The 16,366-nt window shown below is 43.9% G+C and overlaps 1 protein-coding gene across 11 annotated transcripts in view; it reads right to left on the bottom strand.

Annotated features, from left to right (window-relative positions):
- The window catches only part of LOC309852575 (uncharacterized protein), a 78,967-nt gene that overhangs the window by 18,804 nt on the left and 43,797 nt on the right, over window positions 1–16,366 (bottom strand). For 7 of the 11 annotated variants that reach the window (XM_082709451.1, XM_082709442.1, XM_082709445.1 and 4 more), the window contains exon 1: window positions 11,272–11,990. The exons of 2 other annotated variants lie outside the window; for them this stretch is intronic. The gene's annotated coding sequence lies outside the window, so the exon portion shown is untranslated. Of the gene's footprint in view, window positions 1–11,271; window positions 12,427–13,579; window positions 13,647–16,366 lie in introns of those variants that run through there. 2 more of the 11 variants (XM_082709447.1, XM_082709446.1) reach the window with 2 other exon arrangements.

Raw genomic sequence — 16,366 nt, 5'->3', positions numbered from 1 at the left:
CACATTCTTTTCAAATGCACATGGAACATTCTCCAAGTCAAATCACATATTAGGTCACAAAACAAGTCTCAATAAATTTAAAGACTGATGGGGCGCCTGGGTGGCTCAGTGGGTTAAGCCGCTGCCTTCGGCTCAGGTCATGATCTCAGGGTCCTGGGATCGAGTCCTGCATCGGGCTCTCTGCTCAGCAGGGAGCCTGCTTCCCTCTCTCTCTCTCTGCCTGCCTCTCCATCTACTTGTGATTTCTCTCTGTCAAATAAATAAATAAAATCTTTAAAAAAAAAAATTTAAAGACTGAAATCATATCAAGTATCTTTTCCAACCACAACAGTATGAAACTAGAATCAATTACAAGAAAAAAAATGGAAAAAAACCACAAACACATGGAGGCTTAACACCACACTACTAAAGAGGAAGTCAAAGAAATCAAAAAGGAAACTGAAGCTGGAGACAAATGAAAACAAATACAAGACTTCAAAACCTTTGGGAGGAAACAAAAGCAGTTCTCAGAAGGAAGTTTATAGCAATACAGACCTACCTTAAGAAGCAAGAAAAATCTCAATCTAACCTTACACCTAAAGTAACTAGAAAAAGAACAAAAACGAAAGTTAGTAGAATGAAAAAAATAATGAAGATCAGAATGAAAATAAATGAAATAGGGGGACCTGGGTGGCTCAGTCAGTTAAGTGACTGCCTTCAGCTCAGGTCATGATCCCAAGGTCCTGGGATTAAGCCCCGCATCGTGCTCCCTGCTTAGCAGAGAGCCTGCATCTCCCTCTCCCTGCTGCTCTGCCTACTTGTGTACTCTTTATCTGCCCAATAAATAAATAAAATCTTAAAAAGAAAAGAGGTGTGCCTGGGTGGCTCAGTGGTTGAGCCTCTGCCTTTGGCTCAGGTCATGGTCTCAGGGTCTTGGGATTGAGCCTCACATTGGGCTCTCTGCTCAGCAGGGAGCCTGCTTCCCCCTCTCTCTCTGCCTGCTTGTGATCCTTCTCTCTGTCAAATAAATAAATGTAATCTTTTAAAAAACTAAAGATTAAACACCAATAAAAAAGGGCGCCTGGGTGGCTCAGTGGGTTAAGACGCTGCCTTCGACTCAGATCATGATCTCAGGGTCCTGGGATCGAGTCCCGGATCAGGCTCTCTGCTCAGCAGGGAAACTGCTTCCCCCCCCCTCTCTCTCTGCCTGCCTATCTGTCTACTTGTAATCTCTCTCTGTCAAATAAATAAATAAAATCTTAAAAAAAAAAAAAAAAAAAAAAACAGGGGCACCTGTGGCTTAGTGGGTTAAAGCCTCTGCCTTTGGCTCAGGTCATGATCCCAGGGTCCTGGGATCGAGCCCCGCATCGGGCTCTCTGCTCAGTGGGGAGCCTGCTTACTCCTCTCTCTCTGCCTACTTGTGATCTGTCAAATAAATAAATAAAACTTTTTTTAAAAAATTATAAAAACAATAAAAAAAAGATTAAGGGAACCAAGAGCTGGTTCCTTGAAAAGATAAAGTAAGTAAACTTTTAGACAGACTTATCAAGGCAAAAAGAGGACTCAAATAATCAGAAATGATCAAGAACTTATGGGCACCTGGGTGGCTCAGTAGGTTAAGCGATTGCCTTCAGCTCAGGTCATGATCCTGGAGCCCAGGGATCGAGTCCCACATCGGCTTCTTGCTGAGTCTGCTTCTCCCTCTGACCCTCCCCCTTCTCATGCTCTCTCATTCTCTCTCTCTCTCTCAAATAAATAAATAAAATCTTAGAAAAGAAAGAGGCCTTACAACTGACACCACAGAAATATAAAGGATTAATTATATACCAACAAACTGGACAACCTAGAAGAAATGGATAATTTCTTAGAAAAATATAACCTTCCAAGACCGGATCACAACGAAATAGGAAATTTGTACAGACTATTTACTAGTCACAAAACTAAATCAGTAACCAAGAAACTCCCAACAGGGGGCATCTGGGTTGCTCAGTCAGTTAAACACCCAGCTCTTATTTTGGCTCAGGTCACAATCTCAAGGTCATGAGAATGAGCCCTACATTGGGCTCTGTGCTGGGTGTGGAGCCTGCTAAGAGTCTCTCTCTCTTCCCCTCCCTCCGCCACCCCACCCCTACGAACAACCCACAATTCCCAACAAACTTAAAAGTCCAGGACCCAAATGATGTGGGAAACAGGCAGAAGAAAAATGTCCTTACCCACTGACAAGCCCTTGAAACAGGCACAGTGACATTCTCTAGGGACTCAACTGCCTCCACCTTAACACCTGGCAAAGGGCAATCATAGCCTGACCAACCCCCTCCCACCCCCAACCAGGATCCTGCAAGTCTACTTTAACAATACCTTTGGAAGCTTCCTGTATCTCTAAACCCTCCAAAATGCTCAATCATTCCCAAGCATTTGACCCACTGATATACATCTAAAGAGTCTCATAACAAAGGTTTTATTACTGATAATGAGTCACCTTTTTCCCAAAAACAGCTAGCCCCTCAAGGTCCTGGAAACCTTGCTCCCAAAATTCCTCAGAGACTTATGCCATCCCTGACCCCCTCCCAACTTGCAAGCATATAATGGACCACTCCTCACAGTTCCTGGGCAGCAGCTCCTTCTGCCCATGGGTCCTGTCCTTGTGCTTTAATAAACCGGCATTTTGCACCAAAGATGTCTCAAGAATTCTTTCTTGGTCACTGGCTCCGGACCTCACTCACCCCACCGAACCTCACCTATGTTCTAAGACTTCATCACAGTGGCTTCACAGGTGAATCCTACCAAACATTTATTTTTTATTTTAGTATTTTATTTACTTTACAAGTAGGCAGAGAGAGGGAGAGAGAAAAGGAAGTAGGCTACCTGCTGAGCAGAGAGCCCAATGCAGGGCTCCATCCCGGGACCCTGAGATCATGACCTGAGCTGAAGGCAGAGGCTTTAACCCACTGAGCCACCCAGGCGCCCGTACCAAACATTTAAAGAAGTGTTAGCACCAATACTTCTCAAAATACTACAAAAATATAGAAAAGGAATTCTTCTAACTTCATTTCTTTAAAGTTAGCCATTACCCTGCTATCAAAACCAGATGAACACACTACAAAACCAGAAGATTACAGACGGAGCAATATCCCTAATGAACACAGATGCAAAAGCCTTCCAACAGATTACCAAACTAAATTCAACATACATTAAGAATATCATTCAGGGGTGCCTGGGTGGCTCAGTGGGTTAAAGCCTCTGCTTTCGGCTCTGGTCATGATCCCAGGGTCCTGGGATGGAGCCCCACATCGGGCTCTCTGCTCAGCGGGGAGCCTGCTTCCTCCTCTCTCTCTGCCTCTCTGCCTACTTGTGATCTCTGTCAAGTAAATAAATAAAATCTTTAAATAAAATATATATATATATATATCATTCAATCCCACAATGAAGTGGGATTTATTTCAGGAATGTAAGTGATGAGGGAGCAGGAGGCTGACTGAAGACAAAGCAAAAGCTGGCACCTTGCACTCCTCTCCATCTGCTCCCCTCCCCTTGGTAATGTGTGTGGCATTCCTCAGGCACCCCAATTGCCATAAACAATAAGCAAATAGTTAACTTGCAAGGATCACAATCCTGCAAGACAGGAATCTCAAAAGCCTGTTTCCCACATCATTTGGGTCCTGGACTTTTTTTTTTTTTTTTTAAAGATTTTATTTATTTGACAGACGGAGATCACAAGTAGGCAGAGAGGCAGACAGAGAGAGAGGAGGAAGCAGGCTCCCCACGTAGCAGAGAGCCCGATGTGGGACTTGATCCCAGGACCCTGAGATCATGACCTGAGCCGAAGGCAGCGGCTTAACCCACTGAGCCACCCAGGCGCCCCTTGGGTCCTGGACTTTTAAGTTTGTTGGGAGTTGTGGGCTGTTCGTTGGGGTGGGGTGGTGGAGGGAGGGGAAGAGAGAGAGACTCTTAGCAGGCTCCACACCCAGCACAGAGCCCAATGCAGGGCTCATTCTCATGACCTTGAGATAAAGTCTCAAGGATTCTTTACAAATGTCTTAAATCTCACTAACAAAGATGATTGATAGCAGGATTATGACATCCCACCAAAAAGTCTCCAACTATCTTAATGTTAATGGCCGGCCTAAAGACGACATTGACCAAGCTGGGCAAGGCCTCCAGTATCCTGGCACCTTGTAGGTCCTCTTTAGCATAAGAAAACTCCGTTGAAACCTTTTCCCTCACCTTCCCCCAACCGCAGGGTACATAACCTGCCATCCCTCACAACCAGGGGCAGCAGCTCTTCCTGCCCAGGGGTCCTGTCCCTGTGCTTTAATAAACCACCATTCTGCACCAAAGATGTCTCAAGAATTCTTTCTTGGTCACTGGCTCCGGACCTCAGCCCACCGAACCTCACCTAGGTTCTAGAAATTCATCATAAGGATGATTCAATATCTGAAAATCAATCAATGTAACACAACATATTAACAAAATGAAGGATAAAAATCATATTACCATCTCAATAGGTACAGAAACAGCATTTGACAAAATTTAACATTCATTCATAATAACTCAAGTGGGTTCAGAGAGAAATACCTCAACATAATAAAGGCCACGTTTGAAAAAAATGACAGCTAACATCATATTCAATGGTGAAAAGCTTCAGCTTTTAAATAAAAGCTTTTTTAAATAAATAAAATCTTTAAAAATAAATAAATAGTGTTGGGAAAACTGGGTAGCTACCTACTGTTGATGAGGGAGCAGGAGGCTGGCTGAGGACAAAGCAAAAGCTGGCGCCTTGCACCCCCTCTTCACCTGCTCCCCTCCATATGTGTAGCATTCCTCAGGCACTGCCATAAAACGATAAATAGTTAACTTGCAGAGATCACAGTCCTGCAAGGCAGGAGGTCCCCCTTGGTTTGCAAATGTCCTTGAGATTTACAACAAAGAAGTTACCTTATCAATAGCCCAATTTCCAAAGACACAACTCAGTTCCTCAAGACCTAATGTCACCCTCCCCTCCATAAAAAACCGAAGGAGGCGGAGGTAGAAGGAAAAGTAAATAAAGTTAAATTTCTTCTAAACCTAAATCTCGTTAACAAGGATGCTTTATAGCAGGAATGTAACATTCCACCAGGAGACTCCCAATTGTCTTTATGTTAATGCCTCATTAGAGGGAAAAGTGAACTTGACTTGATAGTAACCAGGCCTTCAATATCCTGATAGTATTCTTTGCCCCAATAGCCCTTCTGAACACCCCTTTGTCCTCACCTACCCAACACTCCTGTGTATATAACCAGCCACTCCTCACAACCCGGGGCAGCAGCTCTTCCTACCCACGGGTCCTGTCCCCGTGCTTTAATAAACCACCATTTTGCATCAAAGATGTCTTAAGAATTCTTTCTTTAGTCGTCAGCTCCAAACCTCACCCCACCGAACCTGACTTCGGTTCTGGGACTTCATCACTGTAAGGACCTATTTAGAAACTGTCCCTGCCCTCCTTCCCCCAGGGGATTTACTTGGAGACAAGTCCCGGACACCAGCTTCAGGTAACAAAGCCCAGATACAAAGGTGGGTCAGGCCAGGTGCAGACACAGATCAGTGGAGGTGGGGGGGGGGGGATTGCATTGTGTCTCCCTGGTTACCAAGGAGTATGGGCCCCGCCCTTTGGGAGCCTTTTTGGCGCCACCAATCAAGGTGTTAATAGGCTGGGTCAAATGTCTACTAGGGTAAATTGTAACTCAATTGGTCACCTAGAATCACTGTGAAGTTTCCTGTGTGTGTTACAATCTCATTGGCCACCTGTTCGTGGCCAGGCCCTACCACATGGCCTTCGCCCTTAAAAGCTTGTCTGTGAAACAGAAAAGGTCTCCCCCTCTTGTAAGAGGTTCGTCCCTAAACTTTGGGTTAGATTCTTGATGCTTGGCGCTAAATAAAGCTTTGTATGACCTTCGCTTTGTATCAGTCTTGCTCCTTTAATCACGGACCCATTATTGGGGCATAACACTACAAAAGAATGAAACCAGGCCACTTTCTTACATCATCCACAAAAATAAGCTCAAAATGGATTAAAGACCTAGACATAAGTCCTGAAACCATATGACTAAAAGACATATGCAGGAATTTCTTTGACATCAGCCTTAGCAACATTTTATTCTAGATATATCTCCTCAGAAAAGGGAAATAACAAAAATGAATTGGGACTACATCAAAGTAAAAAAATGACGCATAGCAAAGCCAGCCATCAACAAAACAAAGAGGCTACCTACTGAATTAGAAAAGATATTTGCTAATATATCCAATAAGGGGTTAATATCCAAAATATATAAAGAACTCACACACCTCAACACCAACCCCCCCAAACAAGCCAATTAAAAATTGGTTGAAGACGTAAATGCACATTTTTCCAAAGAAACATACAGATGGCTAACAGATATGAAAAGATGCTCAACATCCCTAATCATCAGGGAAATGCAAATCAAATCCACAATGATTTATCACCTCACACCACTCAAAATGGCTAGTATCAAAAAGACAACTCTTGTGCATTGTGCGTGTTTGGGAGTTGGGGGGATATGTAAAGTGGTGCAGCCACTCTGGAAAACAGTATGGAGGATACATAGAAAACCAAAAATAGAAATATATACGATCCTGTGAATTGTGTAAGACTGATGATTCACAGATCTGTACTCCTGAAGCAAATAATACATCATATATTAGTAAAAAATAAATACAAATAAAATAAATACTTTAGTAGTTTAAAAAAAAAAAAAGAAAAGGAAATATATACAAAAAGAAAAAAGAAATATATACGATCCAGTAATTCCAATTCTGCCAATTCCAATTCAGGGTATCTGCCAGAAGAAAACGAAAACACTAATTCAAAAAGATATACACATCCCTGTTTACCACAGCATTATTCGCAATAGATAAAATATGGACCCAGGCTAAGTGTCCACTGATAGATGAATGAATAAAGATGTGAGGTGTCTGTATATATATGCACCCAAGAGTATATTACTCAGTCATTTAAAAAAAATGAAATCATGACGGGCTTGGCTGGTTCACTGGTAGAGCATGTGACTCAATCTCCAGGTCTTAAGTTTAAGTCTCACTTTAGGCATGGAGATTATTTAAAAAAACAAAACAGGGGCGCCTGGGTGGCTCAGTGGGTTAAAGCCTCTGCCTTCGGCTCGGGTCGTGGTCCCGGGGTCCTGGGATCGAGCCCCGCATCTGGCTCTCTGCTTGGCGGGGAGCCTGCTTCCTCCTCTCTCTCTCTGCCCTCTGCCTACTTGTGATCTCTGTCTGTAAAATAAATAAATAGAATCTTTAAAAAACAAACAAAAAAAAAAAACAAAAAAAAACATCTTGCCATTCACAACAACATGGATGGATCTAAAAGGTATTATGCTAAGTGGCATAATAAATCAGAGAAAGACAAATATAGGATTTCAGTTATGTGTGCAATCTAAAAAACAGAAACAATCAAGCAACAGCAGTAACAAGTATTTATTTTGAAGTAAGCAGTATTTATTTTTATGAATAAAAAAGGAGCCTAATGAGCAGGGAGCCTGATGTGGGGCTCCCAGGACCCTGGGACTGTGACCTGAGCTGAAGGCAGATGCTTAATGACTGAGCCACCCAGGTGCCCCTTAATTTTAATGATAGAAGTGCACAGTGGTTAAGTCATTATGGGTTTAATTTTTCATTTTAATAATGACCCTTTCCAATATCTTTTTATGTAACTTTTGCCATAACTTCCTTTGGAAATATCTGTTCACATTTTTTGCTTGTTCTTTTAAAAAATTATAACTATTGATATTCCTTATTTTAGATACTTGTCCTGTTGGTATCTTTTGCAAATAAAGTCCCAATCTTCTGCTTCTGGGCCTGCCATAATGCATATACTGGTCAGTTGGCTGGTATCCTGTTAAGTCCCTTAACAGTGACTCCTCTGCCTCGACAATTTCAAATGACCTGTCTTCAAGTTTACAGATTCTTTATTCTACCTGATCACGTCTGCTACTGAACCCCTCATAAATTTTCTAGTTTAATTGTTGTATTGTTCAGCTCTAGAATATCTGGTTTGTTCTCTTTTACAGTTTCTATCTCTGTTGATATTCTTACATTGTCCATGAATTGTTTTCTGATATTGTTGTCTGTTGTTCTCTTAAGTAACTGAGCATCTTTAGGACAGTTGTTTTAAATTTCTGTCAAGTAATTCAGAGGCCTACATTTTTATAGGGCTAGTTTCCAGGTTCTTTCAATTGAGCCATGTTTCCTTATTTCTTTGTATGCTCTGCATTCTTTTGTCAAGATCTGGGCATCTGAAAAAACAGCAAACACTTCCAATCATTGAAAACTGTGCCTGTGCAGGGGAAGACCTTCACTAATTCCCTAGCTCAGAAGTTCTGGGGTCATTCAAATCTCTTCTATGAATGCATATTTCCTGGGCTGTGTCTGTTAACTACAGCATATATGATCACCTTTAAGTATCTTAGTTTCCTGGAGAGGCTCTTTCTTGCTTCTTTTTAGAAGCCACAGCCACTTCCTGCCCCACAGAACAGGATAAGTATCTCCCTGGCCTCATGTTACCTACTGCATGGTATCAAGAAAGGTCTTTGTAAACCCAGTCAAGACCCAACTGATCCTCTGATGAGCCTCACAGCCAGAGGCAGCTCTGAAGCCTGCTATGTAGTTCTCCCTGCTTAAGTCTGCTTCCCGCAACAACCACCACAGCCCAGAATGACCTGCAGATTTCAGATACCCCTGGCCTCTTCCCATTTCTGTGCTGCACTTGCTGTGCCTTCTGCAGTCAGAACTTTCCTCTTTTGACTTAGTCCTTCATTCAAAGTGCAGCTCCACCAGTCACCCACCTGAGTCGCAAAAGTTCTCACAGATTTGCCGCTAACCTAATCCTCCAGCCTGAATGAAATATCCCAGGCCCCACCAAAGTTGCCACAAAATCTACGAAGTCCTTTGAGTGAAATAAACACTAGCTCCAAGGACTGAGTATTAATGTGCCAACTCCTATGCCTCTCTATCCATCTCATGTCCATTCTTCTACTAGTACCCTTCATCGGCTCTGAGTCTACCCTGTCCTTGACATTTTCACCCTTTGTGCCACTTATTTCACTAAGTTAAGTATGTGAAAACTCAAAGCCATCAAACAGATATCCAAGCAAGAGGCCCACTTCTCAGCCACCACCTTTCCTTTCCTAGTCTGAAAATGGTTTTACCATCATTATCTAGAGATTGCACCTCCCAAATATAACTCACCTACCTGGACATATACAGTTGCCACCATATGTTGGATGTTTCCATCCTGAACCCCTCCCCAGAATTCCAGATGTGGGTGTCTGGCTGCCTACTTGATGTTCTCACTCACTGGTCTCTGAAACACCTCAGATCTTAAAATAGCCAACAGAAAGTTACTGATAGGATATCCCCAGCTAAAATTACTCTATGATGAATTTCCCCTTATCTGCTGGAATTTTCATCCTTCCTGTTGTTTAAATCAAAACCTTTGGGTCAGGGGCGCCTCTGCCTTCAGCTCAGGTCGTGATGCCCGGGTCCTGGGATCAAGCAGGCTCTCTGCTCAGCAGGGAGCCTGCTTCCTCCTCTCTCTCTGCCTGCCTCTCTGCCTACTTGTGATCTGTCAGATAAATAATAAATCTTTAAAAAAGATTCGGGTCATCTCCAAATCCTGTGCTTCACTTTCTCACTGTTCAAAAAAAAAAAAAAAAGTCCCCCCCCCCCAAATTTATATTTTGACACTCTACACCCCCCACAAGTAAACTGATGGTATTAGGAGCTGGGATCTTTGGGTGGAAATTAGGAAGGAGGTCCTCACTAGACACAAAACCTGACTATGTAAGCATCCTGATCTCGGACTTCTTGCCTCCAGAACTGTGAGAAATAAATTTCTGAAATTTATAAACTGCCGAGCTTGTGGTATTTTGTTATACAGCAATACTAAAGGACCAATCATGTGACTTCCCTTGCACATCAGGAAATCCAATGGACTCTTAATAAAAACTGATACACAGTCCAGCCATTTCTAAGCCACCACTCTGTCCCATGAACCCTCAACTGGACCACTACAGTGGACTCCACCCTCGTTTTCCCTTCCTCTTCCCTCATCCTCACAATCTGTTCGCTATCATGCAGGCGGAAGAAGCCTGTTAAGACCTGGCTAAGAACATCTCCCTTCTCGAACCCAAAGTTCCCATCACCTCCAGTACAGGTTACCAAATTCTCAGGCAGCCATTCCGGTCCTGAATCCCATCTTAATGCTCCCACCTGAAGTAAAGGGAAGCTATGGTTTCCTTAATGCTCCCAGATTACCTCCACAAATGTTTTTACAGTCCTGTATTGAGATAACCTTTCCACACCTGTTTATATCAGGTGTCCCAAATGGAAATACCCCCATATAATTCCCCATATGGACCCAGGGCAGAGGCTTGGGGTTTCCCCAGGGTCCCTAGACCCAAGGTCTGGAAGAATGGCACGTAGTCCTTGCACACTATAGTGGAGAATACAGGAGTGGGAACAGGAGCCAGTGAGGGGCTAGGACACCCTACACATACTTGTGTATGTTCCAAAAGCGCGTCTGTAGCCGTCTTTTAACCGGCAGGTTATAAATGAATACATGTCAGGTTTCAGTGGGCTCAGACTCTTCTGTGTACCCATGCCTGGCCCGTAAGCGAGTGTATTTATGACTGGAGTCTACCTTTTATGTCTCAGAGTTTCGTCTTACTAGCTCTGCGTCCTCGAAAAAGGAGTCAACCTCCTAATGCCTCAATGTCTCCATCACTCTCCTTCCGTCTGTTTTTCCAATCAATCGCCTTCGAGAAGCCTTAAAACCCTGTCATTCGTGTCGCTCCTTTGTTTACAATTATCCACAGCTGCCAGAGTCCCGAGCACGCAGGCAGCACCCTCGGCGTGCTCCTCCAGGTGAGACTCCGCCTCAAACACTGTTCCCCTCAGGCACAACCACCCCCAGCGGTCCCGAATGTTCCCAGCTCAGCGGCACCTCCACGCCTTTGCAGAGGTCGGTTCCTCTGCCTGCAACACTCCCCCACACCTAATCACAACAGTGAAATTAAACGCTCCCCACAACTATTCACCAGTGAAACGAAACCGGGAAGCTGAGATGTCATGTTTATTCAGAGTCATTGTCCGAAACGGGACCCCACCTACTAGTGCCTCGTTATCCTAAAGTGACGTGGAATGTGAGGACATGAGCCGGCGCCCCTCAACCGGAGCTTTAGGATCTGGGTGGCGATGAGGGGCGGAAAACGCAGCATTTACCTGAGCCGGGTCCCTCAGCGTGACTGCCGCCATCCGGGCCTGTGGGCGAAGCGGGGCCGGGAGCGGGCAGGCGGTTCTTAAACCGGCCCTAGTGCGGGGCACCCCGGGCAGCGTCGCCTTGCCTCAGACCCGCCTCTGTATGGCGGGGTCAAAGACTCCTCTGACTCCTCTTGGAGTCCTCTCGCACACACCCAGCGCTCCGGAACTTCTGCCCGGATGAACACAGGGGAGAAGCCAAAATGACCGCCCGGAGGAGGACGCCGGAAGTCCCGCCCCGCGTTCGGAGTCACACACGGAAGACGCCTGTTGTGAACCTTCATTGGTTCAGCGAGGCGGCCGTTAGGCGCGGAGCATACAGGGTAATGTAGTTCCCACGGATTCAGACGCCGTGGGTAAGGGTGCTCGGCAGCCCACCCCCAGACAATTTTCGACCCAGGAGCTGCGTTGGGAGATGCCGTCTTTGAGTCCAAGAGATTAGAAGGGTCTTTGTCTCTTCTTAAAGAAAGAGAACTCAAGTTTTGGGGGGAGTGTTGTGTGTTGCTTGTAGCTGTTCACCCAAGAGTGCAGGGACGTGTTATTCCGGATGAAGCTCCGCTTGCTCCAAGAAGCTAAACATATTTCAGATATTCCCAAAGGCTACAGATTCAAATACGCTTACCATCCGTAGTTATGCAGGCTCAACAAGTCACGTTGCAATTCAAATCCATACACTACCAAGTCAGTGTTACACTTGGTTTTATCAGTCGCTCTATGTTTGATCAGGGACGACAGAAAAAAACAGATTGGGTCATGACAGAAATTATTGAACAGGGATGTTGGACTACCCCGAAGCAGGAATACAAAGCTGATCTCTGTAATTACCACAGAAGGTATCTCCCTTGACTGTACAGTAAATTACTGTGTTCAACTTAGCAACACGTGTATCTATTTAGGATCTCCTTTTGGATAGACTGAAAGTCCCTACCTTTTGGAAATCTGACATCTATCTCAACAACAGAACTGTGAAAGACGTGCTATTCTGATAGCAGACGGTGGCTTCAGGGTTTACAGGTGTTAGTACCTATGAAAAGGGTGCTCTGATTTCCAAAATGCAGAGGGTAACTTAAATCTCTGTGCTCACCTCATTACTGGAAAGTGGTTATCATTTCCCTGGCGATTACGGGGAGTTTTCTTTTTTTATACTTTTTATTTTATTTTATTTATTTGACAGAGAGAGAGATCACAAGTAGGCAGAGAGAGGAGGAAGCAGACCTCCCGCTGAGCAGAGAGCCTGATGTGGGGCTCGATCCCAGGACCCTGTGATCATGATCTGAGCCGAAGGCAGAGGCCTAACCCACTGAGCCACCCAGGCACCCCTACAGGGAGTTTTCTGCATGAGGAATTGACATTATCTGAGAAAAACAGCTATAAAATGCAAATTACACAAAGCTACTGACAATGGCTCTATAATGATTCAGAGATTGTGTCAGAAAATGTCTCAGTGGAAATACCAGTGAATGATAAGTGTGAAGATCTTAAGAGAAATTGTAGCAGTGATGTCTGAGAAAAGATATAGTTAAGCTGAGTATGTGACTAAAACAATCATTCTGATGACTTTGTCTCCTGAATTTGATTCTTATCCATTCCTGAAAGTAAGTGATACCAACATTCAGGAAAAGCTAACAGGGACATTAGGAATAGGTCGACTTGTAAAAATATAAAGGGAAGCTAAAGTGTCTTGCTTATTCACTGTTCTAACAAATAATCAATGAGTGTTTGGCTTCAAGAACTTATTGTAGATGCAAAGGAGACATCTGGACACAACGGGAGAAAGACTCCTTCCCTCCTGGGGGTTATATTATATACAAGGAAGTCACAGAATTCATGAAAGAAGAAATCCTAAATCATCTAGCATCTTGGAATGTGGTAGGCACAATGGAAGAACATAATGTGAATGTGCTTAGAAGTATGGTCTGTATATTACATAACCTGTACAGATCCCTTCTTTTTTAGTATCAGTTAAAAATCCTGCAGATCTAGGGACGCCTGGGTGGCTCAGTTGGTTGGACGACTGCCTTCGGCTCAGGTCATGATCCCGGAGTCCCGGGATCGAGTCCCGCGTCGGGCTCCCAGCTCCATGGGGAGTCTGCTTCTCCCTCTGACCTTCTCCTCGCTCATGCTCTCTCTCACTGTCTCTCTCAAATAAATAAAAAAAATCTTAAAAAAAAAAATCCTGCAGATTTAGAGGTGACTCCTGCTATTGTGAGAAACACTGTGACCTGGTCTACAAAAACCACAACAGTACAATGGAATGTTATATCAGAATCACCTGGAAAATTGTTAAAACGTAGATTCTAAGGTCTTGATCCACAGAATCTGTTTCACTGGGCCAGTTTCTGAAACGAGAACAAGCATTTCTAACAAATCACTGGGTGACACGAATGGTAAAGGTCTAGGAATTAAACTTGGGAACCAGATTTTGATGAAAAATGAGGCTGCCTAGATTCAGGCCTTGCAGTCTGCCACAGTGAAGAACTGCAGACTCCCAGAGGCAGAGCCAGACTTCCTCACATCTGTTCCCTGAGTGTCTCTGCAGTGAGCAAGTCATGCTAATGGTCAACCTGGCTGGAGTCTTCAAACGCTTAGGAGCCTATGAGGGCTCCACCTACCGAAGTTATCTACTCACCTGCACATTTTGCCTAGAACTTATTCTGAAAATACACTCACGTAGTTATCCCTCTTATCCTTCAGGTTTTTACCCAATGACCCCATTATCAAAGACGCCTCCCTTATTGCACTATGTAATATACATAAAAAGTTAATATTCACCAAGCGTGTGATTCCAGCATTGCACCCTGAAGTATTAACACAAGAGAAAATAAATATAGCCACATAGCGAATTGTATTAAAACGTCTGTAGTGATTTTATTTGTAACAACCACTACCGGAAAGCAGTCGATATCCATAAACAGATGAATGAATATACAAGCAGCGGTAGTTCATAGAAAATCATACCTCTCAGTGATATAAAAATGATGAACTATTCATGCTGAATCTGAAAAAAAAGAACATTCTGCAGAGGGCACCCATGGGAGGAAAAAAAGGGTAAACAATTTACTATTTCAATCATATAAAATTCTAGACAATGCAAACTAATCTGTTACAAAGGAAAGTAGACCAATGGTTGCCTGAAGGGCAGAGATAGAGACACCACTGAAGTGCTGCACATAAATATGGAGTGAGGGACAGGTCCATTTTCATGATTGTGATGAGCTTCCTGGGTGAATAGAAGCCCCAAATTAAAGGTGCCTTAAGTAAGGCCTTCATTACCACACAAACCAGAACAATGGAAGACAGGCTATTCCTAGGTTTGTGAGTTGGACGCTGGAAAATCCCATCACAAGGGTCATGTGAGACGAGTAACATCCCTGAAAAAGGAATCTATGTTTTCAAATCATGAGCATTGTCTTCTGGGCCCAAACTGGACCAGGTCCATGGCCTAACTCATCGGACAGAAAGAAATGAGAAAGGAATGATCAGGTTTCTTACTCATCCTTTCACAAATAGGAGAACAGGGAAGTTTTACTTCCCTAAACACAGTGTAGTTAGCGAATGAGACACACCCTGAGCACCTTCCTAAGGGTAGAAGTAGAAAAGCTTCCAGGAGTCAATCTGGCAATAACCTGGGAAGTTTAAAAATACACCTCTCGGGACACCTGGAGGGCTCCGTAGGTTAAGCGACTGTCTTCCACTCAGGTCATGATCCCAGGGTTCTGGGATTGAGTCCTACATGGGGCTCCTTGCTCAGCAGAGAGCCTGCTTCTCCTTCTCCCTCTGCCTGCTACTCTGCCTGCTTGTACTCTCCATCAAAAAAAATTTTTTTTTAAATACACACACACACACACACATATATATGTGTATATATATATACCTCTCACATACCTGGAATTTGGTGGCTGTTCTGATATAGGAGATTAAATTCAGGCAGATGGCACCCTCATAAGCCACCTCCAGCGTTAGAAGGAATACAGAACTAACACACTCCCCGCACATCTACATTAATCCTCTGAGTTTCCTATGTGAATTATCTGGTAGTCAATGAGATAGGGCCTCTGCTGGGGAAGTTGTCACAAACAGAAGGCCTTCATCCAGGATGAACTTTCCAACACTGAAGGAGCACCAGAGCTTTATTTAAAGGACTTCCCAGATTCCCCATACTCAAGAGGCTTTCCTCCAGTGTGAATTCTGATGTTGGAAGAGCACGAACTTTAGCTAAAAGATTTCCCACATTCACCACACTCATGAGGCCTTGATTCAGTGTGAAACCTTAGGTAATTAGAGAGACTGTATCTGTAAGGAAGCAAGTTCCCACATTCCCCGCACACATAAGGCCCTTCCCCAGTGTGAACTCTGATGTGGAATGAGGCTGGCCTTGATGCTAAATAATTTACCACATTCTGCACACTCACTAAGGCCCTTTCCCTGTGTGAACTCTCCAACGGTGATTGAGGCAGTACCTTATGGTAAAAGACTTCCCACATGCACTACATAGGTAACATTGTGTTCTGGAAAGGTCTCTCTGGTGCTGAATAAATGTGTATTTGTTCTCATAAGTTTTGAAGCATTCTCCCCATTTATAATGAATTTCTATATCGTGTAAGGCCACCATGCACTTGGCACTGCTCTTTGACTTATTGTTGGAGAGACCCAGAGCTGGTCAAAAAGTTCTTCCCAACCTCCCTACAGATAAAGGGCTTTCTTGACACAAAGAACTTGCAACTCTTATTGAATGAGGTTCTGCTTCTGAAGTGTTTCTCTCCAATATCCTGCTTCCGGAGCTATGGAAGGTTTGCAGTAAACATAATCATTTCCCATGTGCCCCATAGGTGTATGGTTTCTGGCTGGTATGTGTTCCTTGGCACAGCCAAGCGCAAAATCTCTCAAGACCAGGTTATGTATCTCATAGGAGTGGGCCCTCTGGGCAGACACATCTGCCTTGGAGTCCTGACCTCTGACACTTCTATAGAAATCCTCTGCTCGAAAGGTACCTCCTCCTCATCTGCTCCACATCAACAACCTGAAAGAAATACAATGCTGGAGGAGTCCATGTTGACTC

Source organism: Mustela nivalis (assembly GCF_964662115.1).
Source record: "Mustela nivalis genome assembly, chromosome: 18".
NCBI lineage: Eukaryota > Metazoa > Chordata > Mammalia > Carnivora > Mustelidae > Mustela > Mustela nivalis.
Note: the sequence above shows the minus strand (reverse complement) of the source record. Positions and strands in the feature narration are given on the sequence as shown.